A 20,085-nucleotide genomic window follows, 5' to 3' on the forward strand; every position below is an offset into this window, starting at 1 on the left:
TTCGTTTTAGGTGTACAACATAATGATTTGATATACGTATACACTGCAAAATGATTACCACAATAAGTTTAGTTAACATCACCACACAGTTACAAAAAAAATTTTTTCTGTGATGAGAGCTTTTAAGATAGACAGGAAGTTCATTATTTAAGTAATTCACTTATATAAATGAATTTCTTCTATATTTCTTGTAGAAAGAGACTTTAATGTATTCAGTTTGCTTAAATTGGGCCGCATCTATATATCTGCTTTTTTTTTTTAAAGATTGGCACCTGAGCTAACAACTGTTGCCAATCTTCTTCTTTTTTTTTTTTTAAATTCTTCTCCCCAAAGCCCCCGTACATAGTTGTATATTCTAGTTGTGAGTGCCTCTGGTTGTGCTATGTGGGACGCCGCCTCAGCATGGCCTAAAGAGTGGTGCCATGTCCAAGCTCAGGACCCAAACTGGCAAAACCCTGGGCCACCGAAGCAAAGGGCGCGAACTTAACCACTTGGCCACGGGGCCAGCCCCTATATATCTGCTTTATCTTATAGTTCCATACTGTCCAATTTCAGATTTACTAAAAGTAAAATTGGTCCCCTGGGATATAACTTAACTCCCATAAGTGAAGTCCCACTGCACCACAACACGAGCCTTTCTCTCCAGTCAGTCTAGCGGCTAGACTCTAGCCCATTTGTCAGCTCACACAATCATGTGCCTTCCTCAAATCTGTTCACATCCTTCTGAAAGCCAGGAATGCTCTCCTACCTCCTACCTGAATATTACCCTTCTGGATCCAGGTCAAGTTCCACCTTGCCTTGAAGCATTTCCTAAACACCCCAGTTCACTCTGGATTCCTATCACACTTATTGTCACTTTCTTGGCAGTTAACAAACGTTACTTAGAATCCCTTACCTCATAACTAACAGCGGATGCCCAGAACTGCAATGTGTATGTGTCTTTCCCTACCTCCAAATTCTCTTTCGGTAAGTCTAGTGAAACGGAATAGGTACTTAAAAACAAAACAAAATAACTTATCAGATGGGAAGAGGAAAACAGCTGGTACAAGAATAAAATTGATTTTTTCCATTATTAAAATGTCCTTTAATGCTGTTTAAATATCTTTTCAACTATAAAAATATTTAAAGAATAATTAGAAAAATGGAACACTGCCTATCCCTCAGCACAGCAATTCCACTGCCACTTCCACTTTAGGAACCCATGCTAAGGAATCAATCTGATCAGTGTATAAAACATTCATGTACAAGAGTGTTCATCACAACATAATTTACAAGCAGACACTGAAGAAAAAGGAAGCTCATTAGTAAGGAATCGGCCAAATAAAATATGATACATCCATACAACAGAATTCTATGTAGTTACTTTAAAAGATTATTTTTTAGTGACATGAAATTTTTTAGGTTTTTATTTTTTCTATGTTTCTATTTTTCCATTATTTTATAATCAGAAAATCTTTTTATTCTGAAAAAATACAGCATAGATTTTGAAATTACACACAAGCCTTTTTAAGGATATGTGCATACAGTGCATTACTCACATTTACTACTATCACCACCCCTAAAGGAGTGACACACTAGCTCATAAAGAGAAGTCCCTAACAATGTATCCAAGTCGAGGCATAATTAACTTCCCTGCTGTATTTATGTTGTTTCTTCAAGCCAGAAGTTTCTGAGATAATTTACCAATAACTTACACTGAAGGAAGTTTCTTACCTATGCAGAGGACGTTTCCTTAGGTGCTGACAGGACAGCAATGAATTGAGTCAAGTTATATTCCAAAGGTCAACCATCACCATTACCCACCGCGCCCCATCATCAGATTACCGACTGAAGGGGAACTACCACTGATTTAGCAACTCCAATCAACAGATTTGAGTACTGAAGTAGCTAAGGCTAACATGGAACTCTGTCTTTGTGTTGACGGGATTTCAACTTCAATGGCTCCCAGAGCCATTCCATTTCAGGTGCTCATCCATACTCTCATACCTTAGCAAGGATCTTTTGGAATTTTCTCTACTTCTCAGATATCGACTTCTAAGTTTTTCTCTCTGAACTCCTATTCCCTCTACCAAGAGGAAGGAAAGAGTTAAGATGAGAAAACAAAAGTACGAAAGCTCTGAAGGAGGACCTAGCTGGGTATACTGGAAGAATAGAAAGCAAGCCAGTGCAGCTTGAACATGAGACACAAAGGAAAAGACTGTACAAGAAACAGGCAGGGACCATATCACAGAGGGCCGAACAGGCACGATGAAGACTCTGCACGTTGTTATTTTCAGAAATGTTGCCGCTCCCATTGTGAATCAGTTTTACATAAATGAAACATAAATTTATGTTTCAAACCTCATCTGCTCTTTTAAAACCCAGTGCAAGAGATTCGACTGCCTGCCCGCTGGGCAGCCTCTCCTAAATGTCAACACATGCAAAGCCAAACACTATCTTTTTTTCCCAAACCAGCTCCTCCTGACCATTTTATATCTGCTAACAGACGGATCATTCACCCAGGCTTGATATGGCAAAGCTGTCTTTCATTCCTTGCCTATTGTCCACCCCTACTACACACGGGCTCCAAAGGTCCTCAAATCTCCAACCTACTCTTTCTTTTCTACTCCCACTGCCACTATCCTATTTCACTCTAGCACCAGTTCTTGTTCACATTAGTGGAACAGGCTAACCAGTTTCCACACCTCCAGTTCTTTCCCCATCAAATTTATCCTATATGTCATCTAGATACTTTTAAGACAACCAATAAGCAGCTGATGCATAAATTTATTACCTCAAGTTCTGACTTCACTTCAAGCTCCACTCCTATATCTGCCTACTTAACATATTTATACTTAGCCTCACTCCCATCTCAAATTTAACATGTCTAAAACTGAACTCCTGATTTCTGATCTTCCCTCCAAATTCCACACCTACTCCTCCCATTCCTCTCTCTCCCCCACTCCCATCTCAGTAAGTGGCACCTCTATCCATCCAATTGCTTCAGCCAGAAACCTGGGAGTCAGCCTTGACACTTTCTTTTCCCTCAACCCCCACATTCCATCTATAATTAAGTGGATTCTTTAACATACTTCTCAAATCCATCTACTTCTCTCTATCGCCTCTACCACTGAGTCCCACCTGCAAGGACTCTTACTTAAGTGGTGTGAGGTGCAGCCCAGGCATGGGGAGTTTTAAAAGCTCCCCAGGGGACTCGAACACGCAGCTAAGGGTGAGAACCGCTGCTCTGCAGGGTCTGGCCGCCCACCAATCTCTCTGACCTCATTGCTACTTTCTCCCTTGCTCACTTAAATCCAGCCACACTGGCCTGGTTCCTTAAACATGCCAGACACAAATATTCCTCATGGCTTTTGTCCTTGCTATTCCCTCTCTCTGGAGTTCTGGCTCACTCCTTCACCTTATGCAGGTATTTACTCAACTATCACCTTTGTAGTGATTTAGTGAGCCGTTTCCCAGCCATTCTATCTAAAATTGCAACACCTGCCCCCACCCCAATACTCCCTCTCTCTTTCTCCAGCTTTATTTTTCTCCTTGGGACTTCCCACCTTCTCACATACCATACACCTATCTTGTTCACTGCCTGAATATGCACCTCATGAGAGCAGGGCTTCTGACCCAGCACTGAGAACAGCACCGAGCACAACGTGGGTAGTCAATTAATATTTAACTCCTCACCAAGGCCTTCCCAGCTTCCTCTAACTAAATTTAACTTCCCCATAATTCCCCTAATAGTAACATTCCTTTCCTTCATAACATTTACACTAAGTTGTAGTTATATTTGTGTTTATTTGCTGAAGCTCCTTTCCTAGACTATAAATTCCATGAGAATAGGGATTTTGTTTGGTTCACCACTGTATACTGTTCCTCATGCTTAAGTAGCAGAGTAACTAATTAAAAAATAGTTGATAAATGAATTAACAAATGAAAGAGGTCAAATGTATTTTCTGAAAACACACTCTGATCATGTTATTTTTTTCAATCAAAAACTTTCAAAGTCTCTCCGTCACTTAGCACATTAAACCCCAACCGCCTGGCCTTGGTAGAAGACCTTCCACGTTCTGGGCCAATTTACTTTCCTGTCTTATCTCCCACTATCCCATGAGTCTTTTGCTTCAGCTACACTACACTGTTCATTATTTCCAGTACACACCCTATACTAACAAACACTGTGTTTCCCCACCTCCACATTTTTGGTCCTGACATTCCTTCTGCCTGAATTCCCTTTCCATCTCTGCCAGTCAAAATTCTAGCCTTCAAAACACCTTCAACACCAAGTTTAAATGTAATTTTCATGAAGACAGGCCTGATTCCCCCCCCAACTTCCCCAAATGAATGATCTCTTCCTCTTCTAAACACCAAAATATATAATATTGGTTTAATTTCTCACTCATTTCAGAACATACCCCTCCTTCACCTTTTACAAAACCTTTGTTTATAGTCAATAGATATTTGTTGAAGTTAGTTAATACCACTTTGTCATAAAACATATTTACATTTGGGGGGCAGGCTCTCTCTAGCAAAACCCTTTAATGATCAAATATTCCCAGCCTTTACCTTCCCTTCTTTTCCTCTTCTGAAAAGGCAAGATGTTCCCAAATACAATTTTTAGAGCTCAAATTTTTTAATGTATTCAACTGCTTGAAAAAAATGTTAAACTGTATGTGCTACTATGATGACATAAATTCCATAAGCTATATTAAAATGTGTTACCCTAGGATTATCACATACTTGAAGGAATATCTGGCTGAAAATCTGAATACCTTAAACTCTGCTGTTTGAAAACAATAATTACTAGGGAAACATTTCTGTTCAACAAGAAATCTGAAACTTTTTATGATCTTTAAAATGTCCCATTCATTTCTACATCCTAGTAAGTGACGTTAGGAAACAGCACCGGCAATCCAGTGAAACTCCACCGTGAAACAGCTGTTGTACCTCAAGTAACAGGCCTTGGTTTCCCTACCCACACCCTCTCACAACGCTGTGGTTCCCAAAGTGTAGTCCACGGATCCCTGGAGGTCCCTTTCAAGCGCTCTGTGAAGTTGAAACTATTTTTATAATACTAAGAAATTGTTTGCCTTTTTCATTTGGTTGACGTTTGCATGGTGGTATGAAAGAAATAATGGGTAAAACTGTTGCTGTCTTAGCCTAAGTCAAGGTAATGGGATCAAACTGTACTAGAAATCATGCGTCTTTCACCATCATGTATTGGTGAGTAAAAAAAAAGTTTCACTTAATGTTCTTGATGAGGCAATAAAAATCGTTGATTTTATTCAATCTGAACCCTTGAGTACAGGTCTTTCAAACATTCTGTGTGATGAAATGAGAAGTATGCAAAAAGCACTTCTGCAGGATTCTCAAGTACAATAGCTGTCTCCAGGAAAACCACTTGTGACTATTTGAGTTGTGAGCTGAACTGTTTATTTCATCAAACACTACTTTTACTTGGAACAAAGGACAAACTGGTTATTGAGACATGAATATTTAGTATACATTTTCTTGAAAATGAAGTGAATCTATCACTCCAAGGAAAACAACTGACACTATTTGTCGCTAAAGATAAAATCCAAGCTTTTTTTTTTCTGCTGAGGAAGATTAGCCCTGAGCAGCTAACACTGTTGCCAATCCTCCTTTTTATTTTCCTTGAGGAAGATCAGCCTTGAGCTAACATCTGTGCCAACCTTCCTCCATTTTGTATGTGGGTCGCTGCCATAGCACTGGCTGATGAATGGTGTAGGTCCGCACCTGAGATGCAAATCTGGCCTACCAAAGTGGAGCATACCAAACTCAATCACTACACCACAGGGCTGGACGCCCAAGCTTTTAATCAAAAATTAGAATTTTGGAAATCTTATAGCTGCTTGACAGATTCCCAGTACTTAGAGATCTTCTGATGAGATGGGTGGTGATATGAACTAATGTACTTTTTTTGATATTGCAGTATGAAATGTATCATTTGGAAGACTTGCCTAACTCAATGAACCAGTATTTCCCAACCAACCAACGCATGACATTATAAAATCATGTATGGGTAAAAGATCCATTCAAAGCGCAAGACAGCCATTGGATCTTAATGGAACAGAAATATCAATATGATTTCAGATTCCACACTGTAACTTAACTTGTAAGAAACTACCAATTAGCAAGTTTTGGTGTAGCAGCACAATTACTTGAGAATACTCCTCCCTTTTCTAACTACATGTCCTTTGAGGCCATATTTTCTTTATATACTTTAACTAAAACAATTTATCATATCAGATTGAACATAGAGGCTGATATGAGAATCTAGCTGTCTTTTATTTAAAAAGCCAGATATTTAAGAGACTTCCAAACATGTAAACATTGTCACTGTTCTAATTTTTTGAAAAGTTCCTTTTCATAAAGATATATTATTTATGTTAACATGATAGGTTTATTTTTCTAATAATTAATACTTAGAAAAGTATTTGTTTTAATTTCTGATTTGGTAAATATCAATAAACCATATAAACAAAAGCTCTTTGGGGTCCTCAATAATTTTTAGGAGTGTAGAGAGCCCTGAGACCAAAAAGTATGAGAACCACTGCTCTAAGAGAATCTGCCTCTGATTCCAGCCACCCCCAAAACTGCTCTGTTTGTACCAAATCTCCTCTCCCCTATCCTCACCAGAGCTGGACCTGGGGCAGATATCTGGCCCAGAGGAAGTCAAGCCTTGGACTGACCAATCAGATCTCGCTCAGGGATCTGAACTGAACCTCGTGGACACTGAGGTCCATTTATGGCAGAACACTAGAGTCCATTAACTCTTATTGCTGAAGTCCTTGGAACTGTTCTGGTTCCAGCCCTTTCTGAGGCCTGACTGTTCAGCTTTTCCTTGGATTCTATGACAGCTATTTCCTTTGACAAATCTCCTTTTATATGAGCTAGTTTTAAACACGTTTCTTTTTCTTATGATGAAGAAAATGCCATAGAATCTCAATGCCTTTACTTAAAGTGTTTTACTTGGTGTCCTTATCTGAGACACCAAATTATAACAAGGTTCCCCTCCATTTGAAGATCATATACCTATATAAAAATGAAAATCACTCCAACAAAACTAAAAATTGAATGGAAATTGTAGGCTCATTCAGAAAAAGAGACACACTTAACGATCAGCTACTAGATAAGCGAGGCTTGATTTTTTTTCTTTTTTAGAAAAGGCCTCTATATACCATGCCAATATACTCTAGGCAGCAAACGGCTTCATTAAAATATACCAATCTGACAGGGTTTTTCAGGGAGGTTGATGAACAGAAAAAGAACTAGGTAGTGAGCTTGCCCTACCAGATATGAACAATTACTACAAAGCTATGATAATTAAGGCAGTGTAGTACCAGCACAAGATATACAAACAGACCAATGGTATGAAATAGAGAATACAGATATAAACCCTCATATATTTGGAAACATAAAAGTGGTATTATAAAGTAGCAGACATGACTATTCAATGATGCTGGGTTATCCTTATGGAAAGAAAATTAAATCCCTACTTCAGGATTATCCTTATGGAAAAAAAATTAGATCCCTACTTCACACCAAACATCAAAATAAGTTCTAGGTGGATTAGAGACCTAAAAGTGAAAAGCAAAACTTTAAAATTTTTAGAATATAGGATCTAACTATTACCTCAATATAGGGGACACAAAAAACACATACCATAAAGGAAAACCATAATAAATCTGACTCAAAGTTTAAAACTTAGTTTCAATAAAAGATAAAATAAAGTTAAAAAAAATTAAAACACATCCATTAAGATGGCCACTATAAAAAAAAAACCCAGAAAATAACAACTGTTGGCAAGGATGTAGAGAAATTAGAACCCTTGTGCACTATTGGTAGGAATGTAAACTGGTGCGGCCACTATATTAAACAGTATGGCAGTTCCTCAAAAAAATTAAAAATAGAATTACCATGTGATTCAGCAATTCCACTTCTGCGTATATATCCAAAAGAACTGAAAGCAGGATCTCAAACAGCTATTTGTACACCCATGTTCACAGTAGCATTATTCACAATAGCCAGAAGGTGGAAGCTACCCAAGAGTCCATCAACAGATGATTGTATAAACAAAACGTGGTATACAGCAGTTCCCTCCTTATCTGTAAGGGGTATGTTCCAAGACCCCCAGTGGATGCCTGAAACCGTGGATAGCACCAAATCCTATATATATTATATATTTTTTCATATACACACATACCTGTGATAAAGTTTAATTTATAAATTAGGCACAGTAAGAAATTAACAATAACAACTAACAATAAAACAGAACAATTATAACAATATTCTGTAATAAAAGTTATGTGACTGGTCTCTCTCAAAATGTCTTATTGTACAGTACTCACCTTTCTTCTCGTAATGATGTGAGATAACAAAAAGCCTACGGGATGAGATGAACTGAGGTGAACGACATAGGCATCGTGACGCAGCACTGGCTACTACTGACCTCCTGACGATACATCAGGAGGAGGAGCATCTGCTTCCGGACCGCGGTTGACCGTGGGTAACTGAAAGCGGGAAACCAGAACCACGGACAAGGGAGGACTACTATATACATACAATGGACTATTATTCAGCCTTAAAAAGGAAGGAAAGGGGCTGGCCCCGTGGCCGAGTGGTTAAGTTCGCGTGCTCCGCTGCAGGCGGCCCAGTGTTTCGTTGGTTCGAATCCTGGGCGCGGACATGGCACTGCTCATCAGGCCACGCTGAGGCAGTGTCCCACATGCCACAGCTAGAGGGACCTGCAACGAAGAGTATACAACTATGTACCGGGGGCTTTGGGGAGAAAAAGAAAAAAAATAAAATCTTTAAAAAAAAAATATTAAAAAGGAAGGAAAGTCTGACACATGCTACAACATGGATGAACCTTGAGGATATCATGCTAAGTGAAATAAGCCAGATACAAAAGGACAAATACAGATCTTCCTTGACTAACAATGGGGTTACATCCCGATAAACCCATTGTAAGTTGAAAACATGGTAAATCAAAAATACATTTAATACACCCACCCTACCCAAGACAGCTTAGCTTAGCCTACCTTACACATGCTCACGACATGTATGTTAGCCTACCATTGGGCAAAATCATCTAACACAAAGACTATTTTATAATAAATAATATCTAATAATAAATTATTATTTAAGATACTATCTCATGTAATTTATTGAACACTCTACTGAAAGTGAAAAGCAGAAGGGCGGTACGGGTACAGAACAGTTCTAAGTGTACCGGTTGTTTACCCTGGTGACCCAGTGGCTGACTGGGAGCTTCAGCTTGCTGCCATTGCCCGGCATCCCGAGAGACTATCATACTGCTGGCCCGGAAAAGACTAAAATTCAAAATTCAAAGTATGGTTTCTACTGAATGCAGATCACTGTCGCACCACTGTCTAGTTGAAAAATTAAGTTGAACCATCTTAAGTTGAGGAGTGTCTGTACCACATAATTCCACTCAGACCAAGTATCTAAAGTAGTCAAAAAATCACAGAAACAGAAAGTACTACCTGTTTCTAAATACCAAGAAAAGGATTATGTAAATCTCAAATTAAGGAGATAAATGATTACATATACATTTTTTCTTACAAATAAATAGACAGGCGGAATTAGAGGCTTTCGGAGAACTACTGCAAGCCCTTCTTTGACGTAGCTGGTGCCACAGCAAGATGATTTATGCCATTGGCTTCTTAGAAAGAAACAGTCAAGAACACACGACTTCATGGTCAAGGAAAGGCTCCCATTCTGAAGTTTGCACCAGTTCTCCCAAAGCCGCACGACCAGCTCTGCCACACAGAGCAGCTGGGCAACTCCTGCCAGTTCTATTAGACGTGACCAGAGCTGTAAGACTGACGGCCCAAGCGTCTCTAAAGAGGCCATACTTTAGAATCTTCTTTCCTATAATGAGAACTGGTCAAAAACAAAAGTAAAAGAAGCTACCAGATCTCGTAGCAAATGTGTCAGGACAGCCTTTCGGAGTGATTCACCATGCCTGAAAACGTTTACAAGAAACAGGTGTGCTTCCCTGAATACACCACCAGAATTTAACATGGGGCCAGTATTGTTATGAAACCAGGGTGAAAATAACCTTATAAAGTCCGAAGTAAATACGACAAGATGATAAAAAAAAAATTTCAGATAAACATCAGAATATCTTTATCGTCAAGTTTTGAGTAACTTGAAATCAGTAAGATTACTCAAAATACCACTACATGACGAGTCTAACAAAACGTTTTCTGCTAAGGCAGGAATTACTCCAGCCCCTAAAACCAGCTTTAGAATGCAGTTCCACCGTATCTTTCATTTGCATTAACCTTCATTAGTGTGGTGGATTTTGAGAAAACACTGTGGATGCAGCAACAGTTCTCCTGAGTCTACAGGACACGATAAAAATCCACAAGATTCAGCACTGTTTCAGACCCTGTGTTAAAACAGCTAGATAGACGAGTTCATGGCCTATCTGAAATTTTTCCCTAATTAAGAACAAATTTGGCTCACTCCTTTTTTATGATGAAAATCTAGTAATAATGAAAAAAATATGCTATTACAGCATAATCTTACATAACACTCCAACTGTGTGGAGAAACGCATGTAAATGAGGAAAGGGGAGACAAGACAAACACATCCTTGTGCGTATACACACAAAGATGTTTTTATATAACCGTCAAAACCTCACATCTCCAAGAAAGCTTATAAACACAATTGCAGTCTCTAAATTTCATTTTGTGTAACTTTCATCTCAGAAAAAAACCAAGGTTGCTTATGAGAGAAGACATTCCCCAGTCTCCTCTACAGCTAACCTTATATTAAGGAAGTGGGGGGAAGCAACGCTCTCTTCAGAGTACCACCTGTCTTTCACAAAGAGTATTCAAGACAAGCAATCTGTGAGGTCTAGCATCCAGCAACGCCAGTGGCACAGAAGTGAGTCAAACCCTAGTGTTGTGTTAAAATAAAGGCATCTTTAGTTTTTTAGAATTTGGTTCCAGAAGCTCCACAGGGAGATGAACATAATTTATGAAAAGGGAAGAAAATGTGATAGATATATATATCACACATACTTAAACATACAGAGGTGAGGGTTCCACATCTAGGACAGGAAAAATACAAAGTGAGCCAGGAACTTCTTGTGCGAGAGGGCAAGGAAGCACTCACATACCAAGCTTAAAGGGCTCCCAGAGGCCAAATATGGAACATTTTGAGCATCAAAAAAAATGTCTATAATTATTGGTAAAACACAGAATTAACTAAAATTCATGAGCTTATAATGATACTAAAACAGTGACAAAAAGAAACCATTCATTTGCTAGAGGCAATTATTATACTCTCTCTTTATTCAGAAAATTATTAAAGGGAAAATTAAGAATTTACCTGAACTTTTTGGTAGAACTTATAACTTATTCCTGACTGAGGAGAGAAATCTTTACAGAAGAGTGAAAGTTAATCAATGAAAAAGGAATGGGAAAATTAGAAAATAGCCATTTTGCAACACCCAAAGAAATAACTGATCCAGACAAGGATCATCAGCACTAGGTGAAAGGCTGCTGGAGAAGGCTAAGAGTACGATGCCCAAGTGTCACCACTCTACAGATTACTTACTAATTACGAAGAGAAAAAAACGCTTTTACAGTGGAGAGATCTGGTATTTATCTTAAACTCAGCATCATTAATAGTGGGACATCATACGTCATTGTTTCTCTCACGGTGATGCAATACGAGGTACAGAGCAACACTTAAGAAGTATTCTTACCAAAAATCTTTAACCTGAATCTAATCAAGCCTTGAGACTGCAGTGTTAGTTTATAGGAAATACAGGGATAAAGCAACAAATTAAATGAAATTGTGAGAAAACAAGCAGAAAATTCCAGAAGTGATATATTCTACAAGACAAACAACCTGGTCTCTTCAAAAGGTAATACTGTGTGGCTTCTAAATAAAGCGTTCTAGATTTAAAAAGGGACTAAAAGACATGTTTGAAGAAAAAAGTGCCAATAGCTAAAAAGTGTCATTTTCAAGACAACTGGGAAAATCTGAATATGAACTGGGTATTAGATGGTATTAGGAAATTAATGTTAATTGCCTCAACTGTGACAATGTATTGTAAGAACAATTAAGCAAAACGTTTTTATATTAAGAAGATGCACCTTAATAGGTGCCATGACGTCTGCAACATAAACATTTATATATTATATATATAAACACATATGCACATATTTAGATGGAGCAAATACACTCATGTGTCATTTAACAACAGAGATATGCTCTGAGAAATGTACCACTAGACAATTTTGTCGTCGTGTGAACATCACAGAGTATACTTAACACAAACTTAAATGGTCTAGCCTACTACACACCTAGGCTATATGGTACTAATCCTGTGAGACCACTGTCATATACTCGGTCCATCGTTGGCCAAAATGTTGTCTTGTGGTGCATCATCCCCAGGTTCTGTTTCCTAACTGTACTCTTATTATTTCATATATTCAGTAGATTTGGTTTTCCAAAAAGATTGTAAGCTCCTTCAGGCATGGATATCTTTTAATTCTTTTCTATTTCCTCACAGTTCATAGTGAAGTATACTGCAATCAGCAGACTTTTAAAAAGCACTAGTAGCAGTATTCTGTGTAGACACTCAGTAATGCACCTTAACTGGGTTAGCTTTTCGATTCCTCAAGAGAATGGCAGTTTACATGTATAAACAATTTTGAGTCACAGCTCTCAAAAGGAGATCATAAAACATCACTTATGGGCTTACAGAATTTCACAGAGAGAAACTAGCAACTAAGAGTTAAAGGAAGAAATCAGAATATAGGTTTTACAGGTCTTCCTAACATTGTCATGGATTGGCTGTATTATCCAGGCATACGACTTTATTCTCAGGACATTATTCTCCAGTCAAACAATATCTTCCACCACCATCCCCATCTGCAAAACAGCAACGGTATTTATCCACAACTCCTGGGTGTAATGAAGCTTAACAAGCTACACTATAAACTTTAAAATCCTAGATAAAAGACTGCACAAAGATGAAAAATTTGATAACACAGTGTCGGTGAGGAAAGAGGCAGACTCATACACTGCGGGCAAGAATATAAATTTGTAGAACCTTGATGGAAAGCAATTTAGCAATATCTAACAACATCAAAAATGCATATATCCTCTGATCCAGCACTTCCACTAGGAATTTATCCAACAGACACCCAGGTACATAAAAGACACACACAAGGAATTGATTGTAGCACTGCAAACAACTTAAGTATCCAATAATAAGAGCTGGCTGAATGATGGTACATCTACACAATGGAATATTTGTCATCTTTCAAAAAGGAAGAGGTACTTTACACACTGTATGGAATAATGGCCAAGATACATCAAGTGAAAAAAGCAAAGTGCAGAATGGGTATAGTGTCTTACCATTTCTGTAAAATAAAAACTAAACACCGAAGAACATATAGTTGTATATGCTTGTAAAAGAATTGACTGTCTCTAGAAGGGTAAACAAGATACAGGGAACAACAGTCTCCTTTGGGGAGGTAAACAGATGGATGAAAGGAGGACATTAGAAGAAAGATTCTTCACTCTCCCTGCGTATCTTTCGAATTTTGTTTCATATGTATGTACATGTGTTACCCATTTTAAAGAGTTTTTTTAGCATGGCTCTGCACCAATACGAATTATTTAATGATACTCATCTTAATCCTAAAAGCATTTCATGCCTTCATACCATAAAAATTTTAAATGAGCCTTCAATAAATTCAACCAGATGAAATGTGTCCAGATCAAAACAAATCGTCCTGGATAACAGAAGCCTACTGAGAAGAGAAATGGACACTACCTCAATAGTTTTACCTCAAGATTTTACCAAAACCTGATGGAAGTCTGGACACAGGCAACATTAAACATTTCCAAGTACCAAACTAACCACTGTGAAGAGCTCTAAAAGAAGTCACCGAAGTACCAAATGGACACCAACCACCCCCACCCTAGATGCGAGGTTGTCGCAATAACATACTCCTTAGTCTTCACGCAAGGGAAAAAAAAGATGAGTCTCCAGCTCTTTCCCAGGACACAGGATGATATATGCCCCCCAAACTCCTGTGCTTCCTGTGTCATCTCTTGGCTCCAACTGTAACCATGGCAACAGAAAATAGCACAAAAGACAGCTGAACCATGCAAAGGCCAGGATTAAATGGGGAAGTGAAAAACATATACATACTTTAAGGTCCAAGAACATAAGGTCCTACAATTAAGAACGGCAGCCAAAAAAGCCTTGAGAGAACAGCAAAGAAAGAATACAATGGAAAGAGAATAAAAAATAAGGCTTACTAATATATCCCATTCCCAGATATCCAGATAGGAGACAGCGTTGGCAAAGACAACTGAAAAACACAGAAAACGCTTCCCCCACCGCCCCCCCCCCACCCCGCCAATTTAGCTATTCATTTCAATGCTATTCAGCAAACCTTCTGTTTGTAAGCTTATCATCTCCTCATCCTGTTCTGATGGCAGAGCTAAGCAGCCTCAAAGTTTCCAAAAGAATGATAATACAGGAGCAAATTAAAGGACCATGTATAACCTGCCAACTGAGAACTCAGGTCCTAGATCACTGAAATATTACCGTACTTTTAAAGTTCCTTATTTCAAATCGCTCTCTGTTACTGGTAAATGTGAAAGAAACTTCACTTCATTACTCAAAGTTAAAACCTCCACGGGGTAAGTTATCGTCCACCAGTGGTTTCAGATTGCTTTTGTTTTCAGGTGATGTTGACAGAGCATCAATAATGTACAGCTAAAACGAAAGCGCTAAGAAAGATCTTTTTCAAAAAAAGAGGCAAATAGGTCACACCAAGTAGGAGGGCTAGAGATGAGAATCTCGATGTCTTGATTTAGTTAGTACTCTAACGCCTATACTGTGTGCTCCTGATCTCCACCTTATCTAGTTCCGCGAAGATAATTTTACTAAAAGGAAACCCCCCCTACTTTCTTTTTTATGACCCTTAGTCCTCTTCAGAAAGGATACCAAAATCCCCTGCCAGAATAAATGAATGGGTTGGGGCACCTACTCCTAAATTTAGGGGAGGTTTGCGTTAAAGGTACAGCATGACGATGGGAGTATAGGGAAGAAAAGTATTGCGAGAACTAGAAGTTGCAGTGACAGTTTCAAAAGAAAGGTCAGCTTGGGGCACGCTGGCTGTGGGAGGCGTTTGTAGCCTGGGAGTCTCTAAGGCAACACCAGACGCCAGCAGTGCTTTATCAATAAACCCCTCAAATAATTTAAATTCTCCCTTTTGGATCGGAGCTACAGAGGGTCACTATCCGGCAGCAAGTGTAGCCCACTGCCTGGGAAGAAGGCGGGCGCGTGGTCAAGGGGCTCTTTATCCCGCAGGTCCCTGCAACACAGCGATGCGCATGCGCCCCCAGGGCAGCGAACAAGCACCCCTAGCGCGTTCACACTCGCGCATGCGCAGTCACCCATCTCGCCGCAGGCGACAGCTCACTATTTGGCAAGGGGGATGGGGCTGGGAAAATGATGGGGGGGGCTGAAGGCAGGGGGCGCGTTTGTGTCTCCTGAATGCTTGGGATTGGGAGAAGGAACGGGTGATTAGGCTCTGGCAGTCACAGGCCACGTAACCCGGGATGTAGGAAATGGGACAGAGAAGAGTACATGTGTGGCGGGGGGGGGCGGGGGGTGTGGGGGTCAGTCACCTCTTAGGGGAGGCGCCCCCCACACTCCGACAGGACAACCCTCTCCCTCGACTCTCCTCCCCCCACTCACCTGAGAGCGGTGGCGACAGCTGCTGGTCCCCGTCCCCCTGCGCTCGCCTCATACTGTCCGCAACATCCGGGACCTGCGAGACCGCCGATACACAAATACACACACACTCGCAGTGCGCACACTCACACACACACACACCGACACACACCGGCCGGGGCGTCATGGCGTCAGCACGTCGACGCAGCGAGCGCGTACCCGCCGGGCCCCACCCCGCGCGGCCTCCGCCCCCTCCGCGCCCCTCCCCTCCCCTTTCCTCCCCTCCCCTCCCTGGGTTCTCCTGCCTCTCCTCCCTCTTCCTCAAGACACCACCCACCACCCCTAGTGCGCCTGCGTCCCAGGGTCTCAGCAGGGTCCGAAAATTTGAGGGGAGGCGGGGCCTGAGGAGAAAGAGGCGGGAACTCGGAGGGAGGTGGGGGTCGCGTGCAGGGCGCGGCGGGCTGCGCCGAGGTGCGAGGACCAAAAAGAGACGCACCAAGTTGGAGTCCGGGTGGGCAGCATAACAATAAAGGCATTTAGCAGTTGTACCTTATATTTGCAAGCAGTTTATGGGTTACCAACGACTTTTAAGTGCATTACCTGCTTTTTTTCTGACAGTAAAATATTTTCTGGACTTTATGATAATGCTAGAGACTCTTAGATAACTTTTAAAATTTAGCGTTTGGAAACAAAAATAAGAAGGACCATTCCTTGGGGGGAAGGCGGGCAAGTAGGTAGCTTAACTGAAAGGAAGCTGATTCAGTAACAATTTGTTGTCTTGGACACCTGGGTCCCCAGTCAGCCTCACATCCTAGCTTCCAAGGGCCATCAGTGATTCCTGAGTTGAGAAAAAGAAAAGTCTCAGAGCATGTTGGCCCTGGGAGAAAAGAGTCATCTCCACGTTGGAGCGATAATGTCACTGTTGGGATACTTATTATTGCTACGATTCTTTTAGCTTAAACTTTAAAAAATTATTCTTACTGAATCAAGGCAAATAATCTGGAGCAGCATTGTCTCTTTGCCATACTGAGATAGTATCATTATGCAGGCGTACACACACAAATGCCTGAGGAGGCATTGGACCCAAAAGAACAACCAGATGAACCTGTGGGTCATGGGGTGACAAAGTGTGCGCCTTGCCTTGGGAACAGCTTCCCAAAGTCCTGCTGCCGTGGGACTGTCTCCAGGAGACGGTGCTCACTGTCTCTTGCCACATGTGTCCTGGCGGCAGGTAGCTGGTGAGTCTGTTCAGCAGGGAAGACTGGGAGCCCATGAACAAAGCCACAGGAGTTTGGAAAGAAACCCCTGACAGTGCCAGGCTGTCTTCCACTTTCAAATACACAAGCAGACCCTACAATCCTACAGCTTAAAATGTCCTAGGAATCACAGACAAAACACTCTAAACTCCTAGTTTGCCCAACCCAAATTTCAGCCCAAATGATCAAGAAACGGAGATCTTAAATGCCACAATGATGTGGTTACTGTGCCTGCCCCACTTAAAAAGAGCTTTTGTCACCTGGTAGATGGATGCTTGAAACTTTCCAATTAGTTTTCACTCATCATCATCATTAACAAACATTCATTCTTTTGGCTGAAGCCAGCAAGGTTTTCAGTCCTTGTGAAAATTCGGAGTGCCCCACAGGTAAACCCAGTTACAAGTAACTGACTCCTGGTGTCACTGAGACTGTTCACTTCCTGTTCTCTTGACGTCAGATTTCACAGGACAGCAGGGAAGAGAGAAAAAGGATAGTCCTTGCAGGGAGGAGCATGGTGGTGGGGAAGGGGTGCAGAAAGAGGAAACTGCAGGCTTGGACAACATAATTTAGCTACCTCACAATTGGAGCTAATCGTTACAGTTTAGTCAGATTCCACCTGGGACCTGGGAGGGGACTCCTCGGGGCTAGTGAGTCTGTGCCAGCAGCTTGTCCAGGCTGGCCCTGAATCCCCAGAGATCTGGAAGGATATAAGCGTCCTATCTCCATCTGTAGCCTAGCACGATGAGGCTCCCACTCTGCTGTGGGGACCATACTGCCCACCTGAGATGGGATGCCACCAGCCTCTGTACAAAGGACTTTGATTTGGTGTGGATCTGATTAAACAACTGGAGATGTCCTTGGAAGCACTGCGTGGAAGAATTTTAAACAGCTTCTCCTTTTTAATATGCACTTCCTCTTCGGTTTTAATTATTTTGTTCCTACATTTTCCCTTTCAATTTACTAAAATCTAGAAATGTAATTAGAGCAGAGGCTGGGCTCAGAGAAAGCTGCCAGGATTTCTACAGCATGATTAAATATACTAGGCATCCCTTTAGTGTGGGACTGAAAAATAGGATTCTCATTATTATCTATCCCTTATCCAGGAAAGAATCGGCATCACGTACAAATACGGATTTATTGAAAATGCACCACTAATTAAAAACTCACCCAGCCTCTTGACGAGGTTTGGGGGTGGGGGAAGTGCAATTATTTAATTATTTCTTCCATTTACTGTTTTCTTGTTGTAACCACGACAAGCAAGAAGCCCCCCTCAGTCCTCTATGCTCAAAGTAAAATTCTCTCTTCCTGAGGGACTTAATGAGGCTTTTATCTCTGTGACAACAATCAAGTTTACAATGGCACCAATTCAATTCACTGCTCCTTGTGATGGTAGGAAACATGCACAACTCATTTTCTTAATCTGAAACACAAACAACAAAGTGTTCATTGGCCATCATGAGCCAGGTCTGGGCAAGGGCTCTGTCCCAAAAGACCTCAAGACATCTACTATTTCTTCTGCTAACAAGGATCTTCGGCTCCATTTTACAGTCCAGTGAGCAAACGCATGGTTCCCCTTGAAGCTGTATGGGAGGTGGAAGCAGGCAGGAATGAATGAATAGAAGATAAGTATAAGCTCCAATTTTGGTTGTTAGCATTGTATAAAAATGAAGTCCTTCTCTCCCCTCTGTAGTTACTCAGGTGGCCTGTAAAACCCCCTGGCCCAGTGGCCTGCCATGGTAGAGCCTTGTGTGAACATGGGAGATGGATATGCAGGAAAGGAAGATCCTTAGTGGGGGCATGGTCTTGTGCTCTGGACGTCCTCAGTCTAAAGGAAGAGAGAGGGACTGGCCTAGTGGCGCAGTGGTTGAGTGCACACGTTCTGCTTCAGCGGCCTGGGGTTTGCTGGTTCAGATCCCAGGTGCAGACATGGCACCGCTTGGCACGCCATGCTGTGGTAGGCGTCCCACATATAAAGTAGAGGAAGATGGGCATGGATGTTAGCTCAGGGCCAGTCTTCCTCAGCAAAAAGAGGAGGATTGGTGGCGGATGTTAGCTCAGGGTTAATCTTCCTCAAAAAAAAAAAAAAAAAAATGGCGCAGCAGTTAAAGGAAGAGAGACAGATGACACACCCTGGGACCCAGATGTAAGACGATATACACGAAGCATGCCAACAAGAACACATTGATGAGGTTGTACTGGGGCCACAATGGGGTTAATAGAAAATTGGCAGTGGAGAAATTTTTTTTTGACTGATTAAATTTCATAGTGAAGCAGCTGTGGCTTAATGAAAGAGCACCAGCCTCCTTGTCTGGAGATTCAAGTTCAAACCCGGCACTAACACTAAACTTGGACAAATCTCTCTGAGCCTGTTTTTCCATCCAAATGATGGAGAAAATAATGCCCACCATATCATATTGTTGTGAGAATAACTGAAATAATATTTGAACATAGCACAGTCCCCAGCATAGAGTAGAACCTACTTGTTTACAGATGTGTTACTGAAGGTAGATTTTTGGAGTAAGTGTTCATATGCCTAGCGGTCTTCAAGCCCCACTCTGAACTGCGTTCCATGCTCCTTTTCTCTATGCCCTTTAGAATTCTTCGGGAAGTATGGAATCAAGGAAACAGCACAGGCTTCTCAGCCAGAACACTGCTCTTGAACAAGCTCACTGACCTCAGAATCTGTTTCTTCAGATCACTCAGGGTTTCTGGTTGCAGGAACTACACCAACTCTGGCTATATCAACCCAAATTGGAATTTACTGAAGAAATATCTCTGGCTCTCAGAACTGACAAAGAGCTGAAGAATCAGACTTGGAAATCTGACTGGAAACCAAGGGTCAGTGGAGGAAGACCAACCTTCTTTAGCAAGACATTCTGGCCAGGAGGTCCAGTTGCTGGGTAGTGCCACAAAGTGACACCACCAGACACACGGCCACTACTGCTGTCACTGCAAAGGATGTCTAACCTTCCTTCCATTTTTGTGCCTCATGCTGCAAACCCAAAGCCCAAATAGCAGCACCCTGTTGGCCAATCCTAGGCCGTATCCTGGGCCCGGACCACGATTGGGGGG

General features: G+C 41.2%; 1 protein-coding gene across 7 annotated transcripts in view; it reads right to left on the reverse strand.

The window, feature by feature from the left end:
• Nucleotides 1-16,015, reverse strand: part of SPOP (speckle type BTB/POZ protein) — a 61,419-nt gene extending 45,404 nt beyond the window's left edge. For 2 of the 7 annotated variants that reach the window (XM_070226270.1, XM_070226272.1), the window contains exons 1-2: nucleotides 15,782-15,958; nucleotides 8,361-8,756 (exon numbers count right to left, since the gene is read on the reverse strand). The gene's annotated coding sequence lies outside the window, so the exon portion shown is untranslated. Of the gene's footprint in view, nucleotides 1-8,360; nucleotides 8,757-14,017; nucleotides 14,136-15,781 lie in introns of those variants that run through there. The other 5 variants (XM_001502439.7, XM_014741036.3, XM_014741038.3 and 2 more) reach the window with 5 other exon arrangements.
• Between the last annotated feature and the right edge of the window lie 4,070 nt (nucleotides 16,016-20,085).

The sequence above is a fragment of the Equus caballus genome, chromosome 11 (assembly GCF_041296265.1).
Source record: "Equus caballus isolate H_3958 breed thoroughbred chromosome 11, TB-T2T, whole genome shotgun sequence".
In the NCBI taxonomy this organism is placed as follows: domain Eukaryota; kingdom Metazoa; phylum Chordata; class Mammalia; order Perissodactyla; family Equidae; genus Equus; species Equus caballus.